The 19,712-nt window shown below is 55.1% G+C and overlaps 1 long non-coding RNA gene across 1 annotated transcript in view; it reads right to left on the bottom strand.

The window, feature by feature from the left end:
• Positions 1–4,446, bottom strand: part of LOC140692509 (uncharacterized) — a 23,023-nt gene extending 18,577 nt beyond the window's left edge. The window contains exon 1 of the long non-coding RNA XR_012068077.1: positions 4,241–4,446. This is a non-coding gene — a long non-coding RNA (uncharacterized lncRNA). The remainder of the gene's footprint in view (positions 1–4,240) is intronic.
• Between the last annotated feature and the right edge of the window lie 15,266 nt (positions 4,447–19,712).

The raw sequence follows: 19,712 nt of genomic DNA on the forward strand, positions 1-19,712 counted from the left end.
AACCCAGACGCGAGTCGGCCGCCGGGGTGCGACACGGGGTCTCACCGCCACAGGCCCTCCGGCACGGGGGCGGTCCCGCGGCACCCACGGCGCCGACTGGCACTCTCTCTCCTCGGCACCCCCACGGCACCCCCTCACGGGGGCTCAGGGCCACCCTCGCCCGACACCGCAGAGCCTCAGAACGGCCCACCGCAAGGCTCTCCCGCCGCACGGGCCGGCGCTGCCCTGCCCCGACGCGCGCACACCCAGAACAAACACGTTCGTGCCGTGCCGAAGCACCCCGCCTCCCCCCCCCCGTCGGGTCCGACGACGCCTCACCCGGGGCCGCCTCCAGGGGAGGGACAGCACCCACGCGCGGTGAGGCCACGTACTGGTCCCAGGACGGGGGTGGGTCGGGGGGAAAAGGCTCGGCGCGGGTGGCCATCGGTCCGGGCAGGGGAGGGCCGGCGACGACGAGGAGGGGCCGCTCGCGCACAAGAGCGACGGCCGCAGGGGTCGGGGGTGTGGGCGGGCACCAGCCCAGGGAAGGGGAAATCCCAAGACACGACCGGGCCGCCGGGGAAACAAGCGCAGGATCCCACCACCCCCACACGTGGGGGCGGCCCCGCGACGCCCAGGACGCCGGCCGGCCTCAGCCAACCCTCGGCAGTTCCTCCCACACCCCGGCCCCGCCGCCGGGACTCACGCGCAGCAGGCTAACCCCCACTGCAGAGGGCAGCCCCTTCCGCTCGCTCACTCGTCCGTCTGTCTGTCTGTCTGGTCTGTCCGTCCACCACCCACATCATCCTGCTTCGTCTGGCTCGCCCCCAGGCCTCGCGGCCCGGGGAAACGCTCCCGAGCGAGGCGGCCCGACCCGTAGCCCACGCACCGCCACCGGTGGCTGCGGCTCGGGACCGGGACAGGTGGGGTGGCTCCTCGCGGCGGGGAGACAACGGGGGGCGAAGTCGGGGTGGACCGCCTTGCCCCTCCCCCCACGGCACGCACCGGGGAGGCAAAGCCCGCGCGCACACACGCGCGCTCGCACGGCCCCGCGCCAGACGCCGGGCCCGGCCCGGCCCGGCAGAACCCTCCCCCGACTCGGAGGGGGGAGGCGCGGGCCACAGCAGGCAAAGAGCAGCACACGGCCCCACCGCGGGGCCGGCGCAACCCACACGCCAAAGCGGCGGGGCCCTGCCCACACGCTGCGGCAGTCGCTCCCCGTGGCGACTGCACGCTCTGGATGGAGGAGCGGCGGCTGGGGGTTGTCCGGTACCCCCCCAAGGCTCCCCTCTCAGATCGCTAGAGAAGGCTTTCTCACCGAGGGCGCATCGCCCCCTACCCAGCGGGGGCCCCCTTCAGGCCTACGGAAGTCCGCCGAGGTGGACGTCAGCGCTCGGCTGGGCAGGAGGGGCCTGCGGCAAGGGTAAGCAGCGGGCCGAAAAGCGAGCGTTCGCGGTCGGGACCGGGGAAAGCCCGTGCCGCCTCGCGAGGAGACGCACCCAAGACCGCGTGGGGACGAGACAGGCGCCCGCCCCCACCGGCACATCACCCGGCCCCACCACGTTCGCTCCCACGCCCGGGCGCGAGCCCCGCAGAGGGGGGGACCCACCCGGCGTGCGCCCGGCCACGTCAGTCCCCCCCGGTACAGGGTGAGGACGACGACCAGGAGGCGGCCCCGGCCCCACCGAGGGTGGGGAGCGGCCACGCCTCGCTTACCGTCTCGACCCCTCCCCCCCACTGCTCAAGAGAGTGGCTCGGGACACACGCCCACCGCAGGGGTTACCCGAGAGGACTCGCTGGGGACGGGAAGCGATGCCACCGCTCGGCCTCGGGCACCTGAGGGACAACCTGGAGCGCTCCAGGGGCACCACAGAGGGCCAAGGCGAGACACGCTCGCACCCCGGCGAGGGGATACGTGGCGTGGCGGCGGGGGCAGCCCTCCCCCACCGCGGGGGAGGGCCGCTCGCGAGACAAGACGCCGAGCAGGCGAGGAGGCGAGAGGTGTCTGCCGCGTCACAAGACCCCGGCCCCGCCGACACCACGAGGCACGGGAGACCGAGGTCGGGCCGGAGTCCGCACCCCTTCCTTGCCCCCGCCACCCACGGGCGGTGGAGGAGAGGCGAGGGGCCCGCAGGCAGAACGAGAAGAGAGGCCACGTTCACCATGAACGTCCCGTCCCTCGTCTGGCGCGGCTTAGGCCCGGCCCGGGAGAGCATGACGTCACCACATCGGTCAGGTGAGCGAGCGAGCGACCGAGCCATGGGGCAGGGAAGCCCCAGAGCCAGAGGGGAGGGCCCGGCGAGGACAACCACCAGAGGAGGACCTGCTTCAGCCTCGCCAGGCGCCACCCACTCCTCGTTCCTCTACGAGGAGAGTGGCCAACGACCCCAGGCGGAGAATGCCTGACACGCGGCACGGAGCCTGTGAGGGTGGGGTCGTGCCGGCCACCACCGGGTGCCTGCGGCAGGGAGCGCACGGGGTAAAAGACCCACGCCGCCACCTCACCCCACCGCCCTCGGGCCACCAGAGACCGGAGGCGGCACCACGGGCCACGTCAGGCGGACGCACACACGAGAGCCGGCGCGCAGGCCCGAGCGGGCGGCTCAAGTGTCAGAAGCAGAGTCGGCTTCTACCAGGCCAGGGCTCACGCAGAGACAAAGCCCAAGAGCCCCACACGCGTCCGGAGACCCAACACTCGGTGACAGACACCGAGAAAGACCGTGTCAGCACCTATCTGCTGGCAGAAAATGCCCAACACGACAGAAAAAATGACAGCGCCCGGAAACGGGTCGGGTCCACGATTTGCAGGGGGGGCCCCGGGACCTCGGTCCGGCCACCTGCCCCCAGCCCTACCCCCATAAATGGCAGCCCCGAAGCTCTCGGGGGCCATCTGATCGACCGGGGGGGGGGGAGGGGTGGAGGAGGAGGAGGAGGAGGAGGAGCAGTGGGAATGGGAAGGGACGAGAGGGAGACGGGATCGGGCCGGGGACGCCCTGCCCGTTTCTCGCCCGCGTGGTCGGGGACTCGGGGAGATGCCACAGAGGCGCCTCCGAGGAGAGGGCCCCCCACGAGGGACCGCTCCCGAGCACCGGGCCGGGGAAAGCCTGCCTCCCCCACATCCCTCGCAGGACGCCCCCGTGCCGGTCCCCGAGTCCGGATGAAGTCTCGGTCCCTCAAATGCCACCGGAACCCACGCGGGCAGACTTACGGGCCGGGGGGCGCCCTCCCTGGCCTCCCGCGCCAACAGGGGCCGGCCCAGCCACGTCTCCGGGTCCATCGGGACTCAGAAAACATTTCATCCAAGGAGGCGCCTCCGACGACCGGGAACCCCAGCGCGCCCGTCCCCGGCCTCACCGCACTGGGCCCGGGCCGCTCCTCGCCTCGGGAGCAGTCGTCCAAGGGACACAGACGAGGGCCGGACCACCTAGCCGCCGGCGGCCCGGGCGCGGGACACCCCGTCCCTTTCCCCCGCGGCGGCACGGCGCAGGCCGTGTCCGATCGGCTCGGGTCGGTCCCCGCGGCTGCAGGGGCACAGGCGGATGCTGGTCGACCAGGCCAGGCCACACGGCTTCCCCCTACACACGAGATCCCGGGAGCGCGGCGGCAGCCACCCCCTCATCAGCCTGCGAGTCCAATCTGCGCCGAGAGCAGGACACGCCCGCGGCTCAGCGCCACGGGGACTGTCACCGCCGGTGTCGCCAGCCTCCCCGAAGTCTGCCTCGGGCCCCGCCGCCGAGCCCCATCCCTTGCCGAGGTCGCCGACGCTCGGGAGAAGAGGGACGATCTCAAGAGCGGCAGCCAGATGGCGCCCGACAGCCGTCGCCAACGTCCCCGGAACCGATCCCGACCGCCGGCCGCCCAAACGCCCGAGCCCGTCCCGGGCTGAGGCGCCGGGCGGCCGGCCGGCGCGACCCCGTGGCGTCCGCCTCGGAGCCCGCTCACCCTCGTCACGGCACGGCACGGCACGGCACGGCGGCATGAGGAGACGCGACGCGACGCGACGCGACCCACCCCGGCAGCAGATCAGGGCGGGGAGGACGGAGGGAGCCGGGGTTTGGCAAGACACGGCCGGCCGGGCGGGCGGCTGCCGCGAAGGGGACGCGCTCCCCACGCGATTCCCCGGGCGGGGGAGATCACACGGACACGCCGGCGGGTGGCCCAGAGCGACCAGGACGAGATCCCGGGTTCCCGGCGGCGGGGGGGGGTGGGGGGGTGGGAAGGGGAGGAGGGAAACAGGGAGGGAAGGCGGGGGCTGGCAAACCGAAACCAGGCGAGCGCTCCGAGAACAACGCAGGAATCGGCTTTGGAGTCCGTCCTCTCGAATGCAGGAGGTCTTTTGAAAGCAGACAGGCAAAGCCCAGAAGCTAGAAAAGAAAGGATGAAGACCGTCAACCCCATCGAAGTGGAAAGAAAAATCGATCTCGGCACAGATCGCGACAAAGCCCAAAGACAACAAATGGGCGCGTGGGGAAAACGCACTCGCGGTCGGTCGTGAGAACACGGACGTCAGCACGGCTGACCACAACCACAGGGAGGAGGAGGAAAAACAAAAAAATGCGGGCGGCGGTTGTGGGGGGGGGGGCGAGTCGATAGCCACCCGCTCGGTAAATCGAGGTTCAGTGCATCTACACAGAACAACACTGTGCATGGGCATCCGCGTGTCTGTGTGTGCATGTGTGCCCGTGTCTGTGTCTGTGTGTGTGTGTCGGTGTGTGTGTTTGACACACAGTCACACGTGGACAGGGAAACTGTAGCCCCATGTGGAAAAAAAAAAAAAACATGAAAACAAACGACAAAACCCACCACCAAAGGGAAATCAAGTTGTAGAACTTTCTCTGGGGTTTTAACAAAAAACAACAACAACAACAAACAAACAAACAAACAAAAATGTAGAAAAAGCACCACCACAGCCCATCAGGGGTTCCTCTCCTAAACAGTCCAAGAACTCGGTCAACTCCACCTCCTAGAAGCCAACAAACCAATGATGAAACACGGGCAGGAGACCCAAACTGACTTTTTCAGTTTAAAAGGAAAAAAAAATTATTTTGTATCCAAATGGGGAAGGGGCGGGGGCGGGGGAGGATGGTGTGTAGAACTCAGCGGCAGAGTGCCTGTCCAGCACGCGCAAGGTCCAGGGTTCGACCTTCAGGACCTCCGTTCAAGCAAATAAGGAAGTCGGTGAGTCAGGCAATCACTAAGTCAGGCAACAAACCAGCAAAAGAAACGAATTACCTCCCCTCCCCGAATAAGCAAACAACAACCAAAAACAACAACAGCAACAAGAACAACAACAACAAAAAAGCCTAAATAAATAAATATATGTAAATAAGTAAGCAAGTAAATAAACAAATAAGTAAGCAAAAACAATTTAAAAAGGGGGAAAACGCACGCATTTCTGTTTTTAAGAGATATCCAGACAGGCCCAGAACCTGGAATCACGACAGCAAGTTCCAAAAACAAGCAGAAAGTGCCTGCTTCTGACGGAACATGTGATAGAGACCACCGTTCGATGGGGCCGGGTGGGCGGGCTGGCGGGCGGACACAGAGCTATGGACTCATACCTGACAGAATCCGCTCTCCGACAGAAGACAGAAGGCAACACGGAACAGGGGTTGGCAGTGGGGGCGAGGGGGAGAGGGCAAAACGGAGGTGGAGGAAAGCCATTAGGGAATACAGGACAGAAGTCCCTCAAAACATCCCACAGGAAACTCCTGGAAGACCCGGCAGTTCCACTAAGGGCCCGCGGATGGACGAATGGACAGTGTCACGTGGTCTGGAGAGACCTACCCCTTGAGGGGATGATGTTAACCAAGTGACCTAAGTCCAAGAGGGATGTTGTCACTTCGAGGCAGAATCCCCAAGACAATACGCAGGAACACATGCAAGGAAGCTGAAACAGACTCATGGATACCAAGAAGGATCAATGAGTGCAATGGGTGAGGGAGAGGAATAAGTACAAGCTTCCAGTTATCTCCAATTCTTAAATACATTAATCACGGGATGTCATGGACAGCAGGGCGAGTCGAGTCAATCCATACTATTGTCATGACGCTGTCCGGTGACGGATCCGTAACCAGACTCATCGCGGTGATCATCGTGGAACATGGAAGAATCCCGAATCGCTATGTTGGACACGTGAAAACTGACATCCTATTGTCAGGTCAATTATGAGAGAGAGTAGGAGAGAGAGAGAGAGAGAGAGAGAGAGGGAGGGAGGGAGGGAGGGAGGGAGGGAGGGAGAGAGAGAGAGAGAGAGAAAATTCTCACTGTCTTCCCCCCAAAAAAAAAAAAAGAGTTCAAAAAGAGTTCAGTGAGATAAAGAGTGGATGTAGGTGAGGGCAATAGGTGGAGGAGCTGAAAACCACGACGGCGACACATGTGCAGCATCCCACACGGTGGCAGTGTGGTCCTATGCATGCTCAGCCGTCTCCTAGCCACCTCCAAGTTGACATCCAGGGTCATCCTTTTAGGTTTCGTGGCTGCACTTTCGTCTGTCTCGGGCAATACTCTCTCTTGATTTTCCATGGGGGAAGGGAGGTGGGGTGGCCGGGCGGGCCACACCACGACACACCGCGTCGCGCGTGACCTGGATAACAGATACACACCCGTCCACCACCCACGGGCTCCGAAATCTGTCACTGGTCACAACGCACACTTCCTCGGTCCTTTACGGAGCGATGGCGGACCGAACAGGCAGCGGCCAACTTTGCCGTGCACACAATGACACTTCATCCCTCGTGGAAACAAACTGATGACGAGACAGCGTGGTCAGGGGGCGGGTGTCCTTTCAGGAAGACACAGTCATTGAAAGTCCTGCGCACGGGAACTGGGCCAAGGGAGATCTCCATCACCCTACCCAACCCCGATCCAAATTCTCATTCGGGCAGCTAAGGGTCAAGGTCAAAGTTTCTTTCTTCCCGGGGCGGGGGCGGGGGGGGGGGTCCTTTTGGGCCTCGATGGTTGTTCAGCTGGAGAGATCACCCTTGGGCTGCACATACATTTCGGGGTGGTCCATAGGGCTCCACGACTGTCCCGCCACCAGGCAGGTGGTTCCACCTGATGAAACCGGTCTGGTCTTTCGTTCCAGGAAGACAAAGGTCCGTGGCCGAAGCCAACGAGAAACCCCGGGTGTGAGTCTGGAGCGCCACCACTCAGGAAGATGTCTAGGCGTCGGGCTCGAAGAGGCTCGGGCGGCCTGAAAAACGCATGCGGGTTCAGGTCCACTTTCCAAGCGGCCTCCACAGCAATGGGCAGGAGGAGGGTCTCGAGAGGGGACACGGCAGTGATCTCTCTCCAGCAGATGTCCAGCTGCTCAGTCCGGCTCGGCGGGGCTTCAGGGAAAGGGCGGCTTTGGTTCTCGAGGATGCCAAGTCCAAAGCGGGAGAACCATGGGCAACGGGAGTCGGAAGAGCGTTGGCCAACTATCGGAGAAAACTCGAAGCACGCGTGACGTGGCCCAGCGTATCAGTGGAAGGCGGGGCGGGGTGGGGAGGGGGAGGGTGGCGGGAAGCACGCAAAGATGATGACACAGAACCGCATTCTCATCTCTATCACGCTGTACGAGAGTTTCCACTGAGACATGCTCCCCTTCCCCTGGTCTCTCCAAGGACGCGCATTTCTACCAAAAATCACCCCCATTCAGACTTGTCAGCTGGCCAGATCAGCATGCTTCCACGAAATTCGGCCTGAAGATGGACAGACATCCATTAAGCATAGCCATCGCCCCTAGAGGCTCTCGGACACCCGCTCTGCTGGAACGTTTCCTAAGGACGGCAGACGAAGATGGTCTCCACATGCTTTCCAGGAGACGTTCCTCAGAACGAGACCGTGACTATTCCGGAGACCGTGACTATTCCGAAGCAAGCCCGAATCGGTCACAGCAAATGTTCACGAGGAAGTCACGGTGAACCATCTGGGACACCAGTCTTTCCCAACCGGTCCACGTACGGACACGATTTGGTCCTAGCCAGAAACAGACACTTTCTCCTCACAGCATCCTTTTATTTTATTTTATTTTATTTTATTTTATTTTATTTTATTTTATTTTATTTTATTTTACTTGTATGTATATATGTATGTATGCACATACGTATGTATGTATGTACGTACGTACGTATGTAAGTAAGTAAGTATGTATGTATTCCGGTCTGTCTGTCTGTCTGTCTGTCTGTCTGTCGGTCCATCCGTCCTCCGAAGGTATACCAGTCATGTCGGCCAACACACTGACAGATCTCGAGTCTTTCCTATCAGAAGGATATCAAAGCACGTCCCCTTCGACTCATGGAGCCAGGAACGAACGCTTCCGTATCTCATCTTCTTTGGAAACGATCTAAACATTCCAGGGATGTCGCCAGACGCTCCAGTTGCAAGGGACCAAAAACTACGTGGAGGAGGCACCAATTTTTCAGAGACGGGCCGCCTCCGCCCCCCCCCCAACACACACACTACCCCCCAGGACTGCTTGGGATGTGAACACTTCCTGAGACTTGAGACCGAGCCAGCCATCGCTCCCAGACTCTTTATTTTATTTTATTTTATTTTATTTTATTTTATTTTATTTTATTTTATTTTATTTTTCTGGCTGACACATTTCATGACAGAGGTAACCCACAGGAACTTCAAGGATTCGGGGTAAACCTAGGGAGGCAAAAAGTTTCACCTCGAACGCTGCTCGTCACAATCAAGACATGGCTCTTTTCACGAGACCAATCCCTTGACATTTGGTTTTCTGGATGGAAGGATCTGTCCTAGATCATGTCAACCTGAAGGAAAACATTTGGGTTCCTGCCTGTTCGCATTCCCTGCCTGCATGTTCCCTTGAAAACCAGTTCCATAGAGCTCTTTCGTGAATGAACTCTGGCAAGTGTATCTGGAGGGAGAAACACGTCAGGCCTACAAGCCGGGGACGTACACACGTGCCTACATGCATACATGGGACTGGGCCCTTTCCAGATCCTTGGACGGCAGTACCATAGAAATGAGGATGGCTTCCACAAGACTCTCAGGCAAGCCAAGCTCTGTTGCGAAAGCGATAGCTTGTGCACAAAGGAGAAGGTGGCATGACGGGAGGGGTGGAAGGGGAGCACCAGCTCCCTGAGCAGCAGGGGCCACTTGCTTTTCTACCTAAAGGAAGGGCTTTGTCTCAGGATCACTGATCACTTCCACAAATCATCCAATATCTTGGATCGGCCGCAGGCGCCTCCAGGGTGCAGAGCCATCGCCCCAGGCTCTGTGGGGAATAGAGAAGACTTCCGTGAGGGGAAAGAAATGCATGAGAATTTTCTGCAAGAAAGCTCAGGAACACATCATGTAAACATGGAGAGTTGAGCTTCCTGTCTTGTGACAACTAGGTCTGCTGGGTCATGTCACAGAGAGCAAGCGAATCCTTTATTCCCCTGAGCCTTTTTCTTTTTCTTTCTCTTTCTTTCTTTGTTCTTTTTTCCCTTTAGAGTGTGTGTGTGTGTGTGTGTGTGTGTGTGTGTGTGTCTGTCTGTCTGTCTGTCTGTCTGTCTGTCTGTGTGTGTCTGTGTATGTCTCTGAAACTCAGGTATTGCCCTGTCTCATACAGACGAGACCAGCAGATCGACATGACCAGAGACTTTGTAGCTTTCATTTAAAAACTATAGGTCACTCATGAGTCGGGTAGGACGGGTGCTGCGTCCAGCGCAGTTCGGGACCGTGTCTGAGGACGGGCGACGCAAGAATTAAGAAACAAAGAGACAAAGTAAAGAGCAAAAATGAGACCAGGGGACTCAAGGTCTCGTGGATCTAGAGTGCCAAAAGCCTGGTCGACATCCTGTTTATTGGGAGTCTACGGCTCAGGGGGGAAAAAAAAAAAAAAAGATATGCGATCAAAGAGGTGGGGCTTTAGATATTTCATACCAGAAGCACGAAGTTCTGCTTGCTGGCTAACTGATTCATTTCAGGCCTAACCCTTCCAGGAACAATCACCCTCCTCCGGGGATGCAAAATTTCTAAGTGTATATCCTGTGATTGCCTCTGGGACATCTCGAGATAGCAAATATTTCCCCGGGGTTAAACCGCATGCTTTCCTGCCAGAACCAAGTTCTGTTACTGGCTGATCTGGCTTCCCATGACCGTCCATTGTTTTACCCTAAGGAAATATCTGCCATCCTTTGTGCCCTCACGGTCAATCTCAGGATTGCCCCTCACACAATTTCTTTAGCATCATGCATGTTCTAGGTCATCTACTGTGTAAAACATGAAAACAAAGCAAGCGTGTGCATTTTTAAGCAAGTTAAGTGTGAATGTAAGATTTTAAGCTCATGGAAATGTTGGTGCAGCTTGGTTTCTAGTTGCTTGTTTTCCAGCAGCTTGTTTCCCAGCAGACGCGTAGGACACTAGAGAACCCACTCACTTAGAAAGAACCGATGGGACGGGTAAGGTTTTTCGGTTCGGAGGGTGAAAGCTTTTAAACTCTGCGTGGAAAAAAAGACGTTTCAGATGTATATTTCTCCTTAAGAAGGCTGCGAATTAGAGTTTCGACGAGGGAGCCCTCGCAGCAGTGTGCACGTTTAAAAAGGCCTCCGCGTGCCCCCCCCCCTTTTTTTTGTTTCTTCCATTTGGTTTCAGGTTCTACCTGATTCAGCCCCCTGGCCTCAGTCTCAGGCCATTGTGGGCTATGTAGACGTTTCTGACGTTGTCGAGACGGACAAGATAAGGACGGTTCCCCCAGAGAACAGGGCCGCTGCTTCTATGAGATCAAAAAGCTGACCTGCTCATCCAGCTCTATGTTTAGGAATTTGCTCCTTTCCGGGAAAGCGTAGAGCTCTGCGGTAGAGTGCGTGCTCAGCATGCACAGGGCCTTGGGCTCAGTCCCCACTACCACCACTGAAAATGTAGAATAAATCTAAATAATTACTTAAAACGTAGATAAAGACACCTAACGACCCGTCCCCCCTCCGAAAAGATAAAAACTTTTTGTTAAAAAAAAAAATCTGTTTTTTAAATGAAAAAGACAGGAGGAGGAAGAGGACGAGGACGAGGAGGAGGAGGAGAAATTAGCTTCTTTCCAACAAGGAGATTTCCAGGTCAAATGGAGAGCCAAATATTTCTATGTTCTAAGACTTCAGCTTTCCACGTATCCTGGTGTCAAAACGTCTGCACGGGTAAAGATTGTTCATCATTCTGTGACTATGCACTTCCTGCATTTTGGAGTGTTCATCTGTCCTTTCTCTTAGGAATAGATGATCATCATAAACAGCAGTTCTGTTGATTAAACCCCCTTTTAAAATATCGTTGTTTCATGTTCACTAAAGTTACCTAATAAACACTTCACAATCTATGGAAGTCAAATCATTGTGCTGTACACCTGAAACTGATAGAGGGCTGTATGTCAAACCTATCTCAATAAAACTGAAAAAAGAAAAGAAGAAGAAGAAAAGAAAAGTCGGCTCGGGGCATCCGATAAAGGCCCTCTTTCTGAGCGCACAAGTCAACCTCGGGCCGATTCACCCTGACCCTGAAGAAGGGCAAAAATCACCCTCCACTCTATCTCCCGTTAGGTCCCGGACACTAGCCAGAGTTCCCCCTCCCTCAACCCCCACCCCGTTCTTGCGTCACACTGTGTGGGCTCAGGCACACAACCTATCGGTTTCCTTGAGCGTGTGGAATGAATATCGCCCGAAGGGAATTTCCTGTGTTGTCGTTTAAATAAGCTGACGTGTTAATCAGTGCTACGGAGGGACACATTCCCTTTGACCTGATCAACCAGAATGACATCCCAGGACCCAGGAATGTACAATATCATGGATTTGAAAGTATCTTAGAATTCAGAAATCATGGTGATGTGGGTCTGATGACCTAGCTGGCTCCATACAAACCAAGAGATGAAGGTGCCCAACGTTTTCACTCGATGCTGCCTAAGTTCTTGACAGTCACTTTAAAAAAGGAAAAGGAAAATTTGGATGGCACGCTTAGTTTTGATAATGCCCTCTGACTGCATGGTGAAACGCAAGGAAAAGCCGTGACGCTCGCCCACGGTATAGAGAGAAACGCAGAACCGTGTTTCTGGTAGCCTTCTTCACCGCTGCGCCAAGGCGGGAGCGACGGCTACCTCATGCAAAGGAGGAGAGGACGGGTATCTCGGCCCCGTCACACAATGCCAGGCAGAAGAAACCTTCTCTGATGAGACATAAGCGTGTCAAAGCGCATCCCTGCGTCGAAGGCTTCGGTTTCCCGGGGAAGGGGGTCGAGCCGAGGGACCCAGGCCCCCACGTCAGTCAGTCAGTCTTTCACTGGATTCACTGGCCTCGCTCTTACCCCTCAGCAATGGCCGCTCAGATTGCTCACGGGTGTCTTTACCTTCTGGCTTTAGGAGGGACTTTAAACTTCGGCTGAGGGGCAGACACCCAGAAGGGTTCTTTCAGTTCACCCCATCTTAGGGAATGCCATACCCAACACGTTGGTTTTCATCCCATCGTGGGCCTACCTACCGGAGAGTTTTGCTGCTTAAAAGTCCCCTGTGCTCCACCTATTCATCAACAACCCCCCCGCCACAACACACACACACACACACACACACACACACACACACACACACACGCACGCACGCACGCACACTCACACACACACACACAGAGAGAGAGAGAGAGAGAGAGAGAGAGAGAGAGAGAGAGAGAGAGAGAGAGAGAGAGACACAACCTTCACCCCCCCCCCACACACACACACAACCCCACTCATCTTTTCACCCTCTCTGGGCTTTTGCCCTTTTGAGAATGAACGTCATCCAGAGCCGGTACCCTACAGGATGCCACCTTTTCAGATTGGCTCCTTTCAGGGAGTCATGTGCACGCAGAAACTGCCCCGCCTGTCTCCCACAGGTCTCTCGGCTCCACGGGCCCCTGGTTTCCTTTTTAGAGCCAAATCATATGCCGTGGCACGGACCTAGCCCGGGCTACGTGTCCCTTCACCTCTTGAAGGACGCGTCTGTCTCGGTCGCCTCCACGGTTCCGGCGGTGATGAAGCAAGCCCCTCCACCCCCCACCCCCACCCCGCCCGCCATCCAGGTCCGTCCGTCCGCGTTCAGGTTTCCGCGTGGACGGAGCCCCGAGGGCTAGGCCTCAGGGTGAGGGTGGTATGGCGGGTGGCGGGTGGCGGGTGGCACACTGAAGGGTCCGAAATCCGGAGGATGCCGGCAAGGAAGGTCGCCAGGTCAAAGCCTTCCTTCCCTCCCTCCGTCTCCTTAGGGTGGATGGCTGGGCCCATGAATTCAGAGAGGACACGAGACACATGGTGTGAACCGAGATTCCCAAGCCAGGAGACCTGGTGGAGGGTAAAGAAACGAGCTTATTGGGGGGGGGGGGCCGGGGGGGATGGGGGGGTTCTTAGGACTGCAGCCCAGGAGACACAGATGCAAGAAAGAAGCACTGGAAGTGTGTGTCACCAGACTACCCCACGGGGCAAGTGGAGAAGGGGAAACGAAAGAAAACACCACAAGAGCAAGGCGGGAACTTTGAAACGACAAGGCTGCAGCTAGCAGCTGCTGGCAGATTTGTTTTTGAAACCGGTTGGTGGCGCCCTTGAGCTCGATACAGTTCTGACCACTCATGCCCCCCCTCCCCCCATGGATGCCGGTGTCGGGACCCAGGGGAGGCCACCCCAAACATGTATGTGCCTCCGTGGCACACGGATAGGTTAGAAATGAGAGTGACCGAAGAAGCCGAGGGGCCAGCAGACGCAAGAGGGACCGGACCCTCAGACTCTTCTTTCTGTCTCCCTGAAAGCGGGAAATCAATCACTTCCGTGGAGGGTGCCCTCCCTGCATCTGGACTTAGGAAATCACCCTGATCTCCCACTGAGAGCCTTCAGGCCCCGGAAGCCTAGAGAAACCAACCAACCAACCAACCTCGTGACTTCTTTCAGGGGCTTCCCCCCAAAAACCCAAACTCTGTCTCGATTCTTCACGGACGGGTCACCCAAAACCAAAGTCTCTCAGCCCGGTCCATTTCGCACAAAGGGCTGATTTCTTGTCCTAAAACGGAGAAAAGCTGCCTGCTTCGGGGACACATGAGTGCTTGAATGAAAGACAGGAGGTTCCCTGTCGCTCCTGCTCAACGATCCGTCTGGGGTCCATTTTTGGATCAGTCCAGCCCAGAGGACTCAAGATGTGTAGAGGGAGGGGACAACGTGCCCCTACCCGAAACAAGACTATGTCTGCAACCAAGTTCCTCCCACTGGCCGTCCAGCTCCATTTTGGATGACTGAATCCTGGTTCACCTCATTTGGCTGTTTTGTTTTGTTTCGTTGTGTTTGTTCTTGTTTTTGTTTTTTGATTAATAGACTTTATTTCCTAGAGCAGTTTCAGGCTCACAGCAGAATTGAGCAGAAAATACAGAGAGTTCTCACACAGCCCTCCCCACCCACACATATATCCTCCCCTCCCCTCAACATCCCTCATCAGTGTGGCCTATTTGGTCAAACTGATGGTCCGACATGGACACGTTATTATCAATCAAAGTCCATAGTTTACATGACGGTTCACTCTTGATGTCGTACGTTCTATGGGTTTTGACAAATGTATCATGACATGTAGCCACCACTATGGTATCCGACGGAATAATCTCATCGCCTTAAAAAATCCCACACGCTGTATCTGTTCATTCCTCCTTCCCTCCCTCTCCCCAAACCCCTGGATACCACGATCTTTTTATTGTTTCTAGAGCTTTGCCTTTTCCAGGATGTCCTTTGGTTGGAATTGTCCAGTTGGTAACATTTTCAGACCGGTTTCTTTGATTTAGTAAGATGTCTTCTAAGTTTCTTCCATGTCTTTCATGGCTTGATAGCTAATTTCCTTGTCTTTCTTTCTTTTTTATTCATTTATTTATTTTTTAATTTTTTACTGCACACATATTTTTTAATTTACATATACGTACTGTTCATTGTTTCCAGGAAGGTTTAGCGCTTTAGCTTTTTAAACTTACCTAGTTATCAAAGGAATAAAGCCAACCGCAAAATAAGAATGAATTCAAAAAGATACACACACCCTGCTATTAACAGCAACATCATTTATAATGGCCAAGATACGGAAGCATCCTAAGTGCACATCAATATTTGAATAGATAAAGAAGAGGGGACACACACACACACACACACACACACACACACACACGGAATGGAATACAATTCACCCATAATAAAGAAGGATATTTTGCCATTTGTGGCCTTTCCTTTCCTTTTTTTTTTTTTTTTTTTTCCCCTCCTCCACTTTAAAAACCAGAATTTTATAACTGGGATAAACACTTCCATTGCGTCAAAAACAGTAAAATGACTAGAAATAAACTTAATCGAGGAGGTTACCTATACTCCAGAATCTGAAATGACACAAAGAAATGGAAAGCTGTCTTGTGCTCTTGCATTGGAAGAATCAATACTATCAAAATGGCCACACTACCCAAAGCAATCCGCAGGTTCCATGCAACCCCTGTCAAAATACTCACGACATTCCTCACAGAACTAGAACAAACAATTTCAAAATTTATAAGGAACAACGGAAGACCCTAAACAGGCAAAGCCATCTTTTGTAGGTCTCCTCTCTCTCTCTCTCTCCCTCTCTCTCTCTCTCTTTCTCTCTCTCTCCCCCCTCCCTCCCTCCCTCCCTTTCTCTGTCATCTTTTTGTTCTCTTTTCTTAGGGTTTGATGACTTGAGACGATCCTTTAACATTCCTTGTAAAGCCGGCTTGATGGTGCTGAAATCTTGTAGCTTTCGTTTATCTGTGAAGCTTTTGATTTCTCCCTCAAATCTGAACGAGAGCCTTGCTGAATAGAGTATTCTTGGCTGTCAGTTTTCCCCTTTCCTCACTTTCAATATGTTGTGCCACCCACTTCTGGCCTGTAGAGTTTCTGCTGAAAAATCAGCTGATAACCTTACGGGAGTTCCCTTGTATGTTATTTGTTGCTTTTCTCTCGCTCATTTTAATATTTTCTCCTTACCCTTAATTTTGGTCAATTTGATGATGATGTGTCTCGGTGTGTTCCCGTATGGTACTCTCGGCACTTCCACCTCATTTGGTTATTTAAAGGATCTTCAGTCTGTTCAATTCATAGGAGAGAACTTCCACACGTATTTCTTCTCAGTTTTATGAAACAAAGAAGGACCCAGAAAACTGGCAAAACATAAATGCTCTTCTATTGGGTTGAGCAAAGACAGGCCCTGGCCGGGGAGGGGGGGGGTGCTGGAGGGTCGGGGGGGGGGCGGTGTAGAGAAGGATATAGATCAGCGTTAGAGTGCCTGCTTAGCATGCATGATGTCCTGGGTTCAATCCCCAGAACCACCGTTAAAATAAATAAATTACCTAATCAAACCCATGCCCCTCCCCCCAAAAATAGAAGGAGAAAAGAGTGAGAGACAGAGACAGAGACAGAGACAGAGACAGACCATCGGGAAAAGTAGCTGCACTAATACTTCCAAGAAACAGGACAACATAAAGATAATGGAAGAAATGCTGGATAGTGAACAGCCACGGGTGGTTGGCACAGACCCATAGCTTCTGGGGTCACTAAAGAAAAAGAATATGAGAATCATACGGATCAGGAGATTGGGTCTGAATTTTGTGCCGTTTGACTTGTGCCAGTTACAAACGTCATGCACAAGGAAGATGACAGGCTACTTTATTGTCTGAAATGAGATACTTGAAAGTGAAAAGAGGTGCTATACAATCGTGCCTGGACTGGGATTTTTCTAAGGGAGCCCAAACCCTTTACAATATATATCATGTTTTCAAAAATGAGTATCATTCCTGGACAACACTTCAGCAATTTTTTTCTGTGTTATCAGTAAACATTTTTAAAAACATCAGTAATAAAGGAAGAGGGAGAGAGAAAGAGAGAGAGAGAGAACAGGAGTAACTATACGCGCGCATGCGTGCATGCGTGTGTGTGTGCGTGTGCGTGTGCGTGTGCGTGTGCGTGTGCGTGTGTGTGTGTGTGTGTGTGTGTGTGTGTGTGTTGAGGTGGGGGCCTAAAAGAGGATGAGGATTCTTTTCATCGAGGTCTGTTTGTACAGAATTCTCTCCTTCTCCGCTTTACACTGTGAAGGAAAAGCCCAGATGGGCTAACAAGCTAAGTCACAAATCTAAGTGTAACAAGTGTCGGATTCCTGATCTGAGGTCTGCTGGGCTAACTCGTAAATCTAAATTAAGAAGTGTCGGTTTGCTGATTCCCTATTCATGCTTTGCTAGCCAGCTGGATTTTCAAAGAGACATATCTGGCCTTGAAATGTCGGTTTGCCGCCTCACTGCCTCTACTCTTGTGATAATGTTGTTGCTAAAGCTATCGCGTGCCTATTGGCCGAATACCCCAAGCTTGTACTTAACCCTATAAAACCTCACGTGCACGTCTTGGGGGTGCTCAGGGCTTAGGAGCAGAAGCCCCTCTGAGCCCGCCGGCGTAAGAAATCTGAGTACTCCAACCCTCCGAGTGGTGCTTGTTTCTTGGCTGGCCTGTCGTTTCCAAAACAGCACCATTGACACTAAGAACGTCACTCTCGTTCCGGCATAAAGAAGACATCTGGGGAGGGTGGGGTCGGGGGTGGGGTGTAGATCTACGTTATGTCCTGATTCCAGGAAGGAAAGGGGCCAGGGTCAGCGTGCCCTTCTTTCTGGGGTATCTGTCTGTTCGCTTTTGGTGTTCGGCTGGTTTGGTTATTTCGGCTTTCTGTTTGGTTCCTTTCACAGATCCAGTGGCTCAAAGCAGCATTCTGATTTTCTTTTCTCCTGGGGTTTGGTTTTTGATAGGTAGAGGGACAGGGCCCACGCAGGGGTGGGGGTGGGGGTGGGGGTGGGGGTCACTGCGGCAGAGAAAGGGAGGCGGCTATGGTGAAATCATCGAGCTGAGGGGATTTCTACGAGAGGGACTCTCCGAAGTGAATGGGGTCCAAGGAGATCATCAGGGTTTCTGTGTGCTCGGTTGGTTTTGTTCGTGCGTGTGTTTGTTTTTTCTGGACGAGGCCAAAGAACTCCTCGGGTGGAGGTGCGTGTCCGAAGGGTCTGACAGGATGGGAGGATGCGGGGCGAGTCAGTCCATGTGCCCAGAAAGAGAGAGAACCTGTCATAGCTGAGACTCAGGCCTTTTTTGGACCTAGGCCCAGAGAGCAGTTCGGCTCCGAGCATTCACGGAGAAGTTCGTCGCCACCTCAGTCGTGTCCCCCACCCCCGCCCTCCCCCGCGCCTCGGCCCCCAGTGAAGGAGGAATCATGAAGTGGCCGCACTTAGGCTAAGCCAATTTTTGGCTTTATGCTTACTGCTTGCTTTTAGAACGATCAGCAAACTCGACTGACCAGACACCGCTCCCAGCCCCAGGCCCACTGTTCAAAGCAGCTAAAGTTGTCGATTCTAACTGTTTGATTGGACCTTCCTCTGATCGTTCAAATTGACAATCATGTTTGACGTCTGAGTCTTTCCCCAGGAAGGGAGTCACGGGAGGATAAGCTCAGGAGAACGACCAGCCCCCCTCCCACCCCCCCCACCCCGAGTTCCTCCATGGCGCTGGTGCCGCCGGGTGAGTCTGACCAGAGAAAGAAGGTCACGGGCTGATGACCTACTAGACCACCAGGAGGTCCCATGTTACCAGACACTCATCCAGATTTAGGAGGAAGTTGTATCAGAGACCCTTGTTGATCATGAGCACCTTTTATGCTCCCGCCTGTTGTGATTCCCTTTCATGCTCCAACCTGTTCGTCCACAGAAGCATGAAACCCCAACCCCAAGACGGGTTCACAGTTTGGAAGGCACTAGCCTGCTGTGAGTCCCCTTTGCCCAGCAAAGCAATCAAGCTGCCTCTTTTCTTCTAAACTCTAAGACCCTGTCTCTGGGTTATTTGGCTCGTCAGGGACGGGGTTGGGGAGGGCGATCTTTCGGCAACACCCGCACAAGTTTCCCTGAGTGGCAGGAACCAGCGTGGCCCTCAGGCCTCAGCCCCGCAGGCAGGCAAGCAGGCAGGCAGGCAGGCAGGCAGAGCTGGAGCGACCGTTGGTCCCGCCCCCGCCCGCGCACCCCCCCCCCCGCCCCCCGCCGCTGCTTCCGCCGCCGCCGCCGCCGCCGCCGCCGCCGCCGCCGCCGCCGCCGCCGCCGCCGCCACTGCCGCCGCCGCCCAGGCCTCCTCCACCGATCGGTCCCAAATCGGGTCCTAAATCGACTGGACTGTCTCCTGGAAGCGGGGGCGGGGACGTCAGGAGGATCCATTCGGCAGGGCCTCGTTCAATCGCTTCATTCAAATGCAGAAAGCTCTGTGCTCAGGTCAGAGCCTTTGACTTGGCCTCCGGCTCCTCTCCGTTGAACGGCTTTTGTTTTTTGGTTTCAATTTCCCCACCCTTAGGCCACCCCGTCCCAACTGCACGGAGGGAGGCGGGAGGGAGGGGGGAGAATCTCGCCTGGTCTCAGGCCAAAGGAGTCCCCTCCTTTTCCTAACCTGGGTAAACCCCACTAAACCGTTTGAGAATCATGGAAGGGCATGGAAGCAGACCTCTGACTTGATAGATTCCTCTGGGATGGGAGACTTTAAAAAAAAAAAAATTCTTTTTCCCCTGCTTCCAGGGAGGCAGAAAGGAGGGACAGAGTGTTCCTCTTGCCTCGGGCAGTTCTTTCTTTGTTTGTTTCTTTCTTTTGTTAAATCATGCTTTTTTTTTTTTTTTTCCTTTTTTTCCTTCCAGTTTTATTGAGACACAGTTGACATACAGCAGTGTATACTTTGGGGGGCGGGCGGGGAGAGGAATTCGA

The sequence above is a fragment of the Vicugna pacos genome, unplaced genomic scaffold, assembly GCF_048564905.1.
Source record: "Vicugna pacos unplaced genomic scaffold, VicPac4 scaffold_8, whole genome shotgun sequence".
NCBI lineage: Eukaryota > Metazoa > Chordata > Mammalia > Artiodactyla > Camelidae > Vicugna > Vicugna pacos.